The sequence below is a fragment of the Moschus berezovskii genome, chromosome 2 (assembly GCF_049115385.1).
Source record: "Moschus berezovskii isolate FMDL1 chromosome 2, NW_MosBer_1.0, whole genome shotgun sequence".
Lineage (NCBI taxonomy): Eukaryota > Metazoa > Chordata > Mammalia > Artiodactyla > Moschidae > Moschus > Moschus berezovskii.
The window spans coordinates 98,325,768-98,329,099 of NC_142461.1; positions in this window are offsets into that span (position 1 = coordinate 98,325,768).

Here is a 3,332-nt window from a genome sequence, read left to right on the forward strand (position 1 = left end):
GGGTCATGAAGATCTTTTTTGTACAATTCTTCTATGTATTTTTACCACCTCTTCTTTTTTTTTTTCAATTTAAATAATTTTTATTTAATAAATGGTACAAAGCACAATGCCAAAAACATTAACAGTTAAAATTTTTTCATGAAAAAAATACTATAGAATACACAGTTGCAAAAAGCTACATTAAGTTATTTTACAACTGCCTCAAGCTGCAAAAAGAAAAAACCTAATACCATACCTAAGTTATCCCTCTCTCAAAATAAAGCCATTTATATTATAAACCACGATCTCCCCATCAAAAGACGGGAACTGCTTTTGTTAATTCATATATATATATATATATATATATATATGACTGTATCACTTTGCTATACACCTGAAACAAACACAACACTGTAAATAAAATATAGTACAATATAAAATAAAAATAAGTAACAGATCTTTGGGGCTTTACACCAAGTTAGAGTTCCTATCAGAGGGATAACAGCACCACAGCCGCACTGGATCCTCATGAAGGAGGCACACGAATGACTGGGTTACAAGAGTTACAGGAATGAGAGCTGCTCTCTTCCCAGAAACTACAGCTTACATAAAACCAGCAAAGGCGCGAGATACAGACCATTCACTTATGAATGTGTAAAACTCAAGAAAGTCCACATCACTCCTACAACATGTCGAAAGTGCCTCAGAATTCACAGAATACCAACTTTCTCATGGTTCTGGTTAAATTACATATACCAATTTATAACAAATGGCAAAATCTGTAACTCTGTTCAAAGTTTTAAAAGATTACTTAAGAATAGTTTCTTGTATTTCTTTGCCACCTTTATATTTCTGGTTTCTCATTTCTTAATTAGTAAATTCAGCATACAGGTTTTATCCCAGGCTAATTTATACACCTCTTCTTAATATCTTCTGCTTCTGTTAAGTCCATACTATTTCTGTCCTTTATTGAGCCCATCTTTACATGAAATTTTCCCTTGGTATCTCTAATTTTCTTAAAGAGATCTCTAGTCTTTCCCCTTTCTATTGTTTCCCTCTATTTCTTTGCACTGATCACTGAGGAAGGCTTTCTTATTTCTTCTTGCTATTCTTTGGAATTCTGCATTCAGATGGGTGTATCTTTCCTTTTCTCCTTTGCTTTTCGCTTCTCTTCTTTTCACAGCTATTTGTAAGGCCTCCTCAGACAGCCATTTGGCTTTTTTGCATGCCTTTTTCTTGGGGATGGTCTTGCTCCCTGTCTCCTGTACAATGTCACAAATCTCCGTTCATAGTTCATCAGGCACTCTGTCTATCAGATCTAGTCCCTTAAATCTATTTCTCACTTCCACTGTATAATCATAAGGGATTTGATTTAGGTCATATCTGAATGGTCTAGTGGTTTTCCCATTTGGCAATAAGGAGTTCATGATCTGAGCCACAGTCAGCTCCTGGTCTTGTTTTTGCTAACTGTATAGAGCTTCTCCATCTTTGGCTGCAAAGAATATAATCAATCTGATTTCAGTGTTGAGCACCTGGTTTGTCCATGTATAGAGCCTTCTCTTGTGTGTTGGAAGAGGGTGTTTGCTATGACCAGTGCGTTCTCTTGGCAAAACTCTATTAACCCTTTCCCTGCTTCATTTTTTCTTCCAAGGCCACATTTGCCTGTTACTACACGTTTCTTGACTTCCTACTTTTGCATTCCAGTCCCCTATAATGAAAAAGACATCTTTTTTGGGTGTTAGTTCTAAAAGGTCTTGTAGGTCTTCATAGACCCATTCAAATTCAGCTTCTTCAGCATTACTGGTCGGGGCATAGATTTGGATTACCATAATATTGAAGAGTTTGCCTTGGAAACAAGCAGACATCATTCTGTCGTTTTTGAGATTGCATCCAAGTACTGCATTTTGGACTCTTTTGATGATGATGATGGCTACTCCATTTCTTCTAAGGGATTCCTGCCCACAGTAGTAGTAGATATAATGGTCATCTGAGTTAAATTCACCCATTCCAAGGTGATTCCTAGAATGTCTACATTCACTCTTGCCATCTCCTGTTTGACCACTTCCTAGAATGTCTACATTCACTCTTGCCATCTCCTGTTTGACCACTTCCAATTTGCCTTGATTCATGGACCTAACATTCCAGATTCCTATGCAATATTGCTCTTTACAGCATTGGGCCTTGCTTCTATCACCAGTCACATCCACAACTGGGTGTTGTTTTTGCTTTGGCTCCATCCCTTCATTCTTTCTGGAGTTATTTCTCCACTGATCTCCAGTAACATATTGGCACCTACTGATCTGGGAGTTCATCTTTCAGTATCCTATATTTGCCTTTTCATACTGTTCATGGGGTTCTCAAGGCAATAATACTAAAGTGTTTTGCTATTCCCCTCTCCAGGGGACCACATTTTGTCAGAACTCTCCACCATGACTCATCCATCTTGGGTGGCCCCATACAGCATGACTTAGTTTCATTGAGTTAGACAAGGCTGTGGTCCATGTAATCAGACTGGCTAGTTTTCTGTGATTGTGGTTTCAGTCCATCTGCCCTCTGATGCCCTCTCTCAGCGCCTACTGTCTTACTGTAGTTTCTCTTACCTTGGATGTGGGGTATCCCTTCACAGTTGCCCCAGCAAAGCACAGCCACTGATCCTTACTTTGGACGTGGGGTATCTCATCTCAGCTGCTCTCCATGCCTCCACTTGCCAGTATCAATGAAGTTAAAATGCTGTTGAGGAGACACTTCCACTAGGAAGTCTGAAATCAAAACAGATGACAATATCAAATGTTGTTGGACAACTCAAATAAACTAGACCACCCATTTAAAACTGGTCCATGTGTAAAATGCTTTCAGTTACATTGTAGAAGTGTTTGGTGGCTTTTTAGTAAAGTCAATTCTAGGCCAATCTCAACAATATTTCAGTGAAACTATCCCCTGGTATACTTTCCCAGGTACCCTGCCCACTCATGGATAACTGCTAGGAAAAGTGACCCTGCTCTGCCTCAGCCCATCTCTCACTTTGTGTTTTACAGACTGAAGGGTTTTAAAGCAATTTCCAGTTTTCAGAGTATTTTATTGAAACTACTTCTTTGAATTTGTTAGCAAGTTCCAGTTCCAGTCAAGGAGGAGTAAACACCTCCACTGTTTCTCTCCCACTGACTATAACTAAAAACAGCAAATAGAATACATGGAGCAGTCACCTGAGGACTCAAAACAGTAAACAGTTGAGGGAATAAGGGAAGGAAACTATTCATAGAACCTGAATGCCACTGAACTGGTAGTGAATTTAACATAGATTTTCCACCAGTATCCCATATTCTGAACTTAGAAACATCATCAAGTCTGAACCT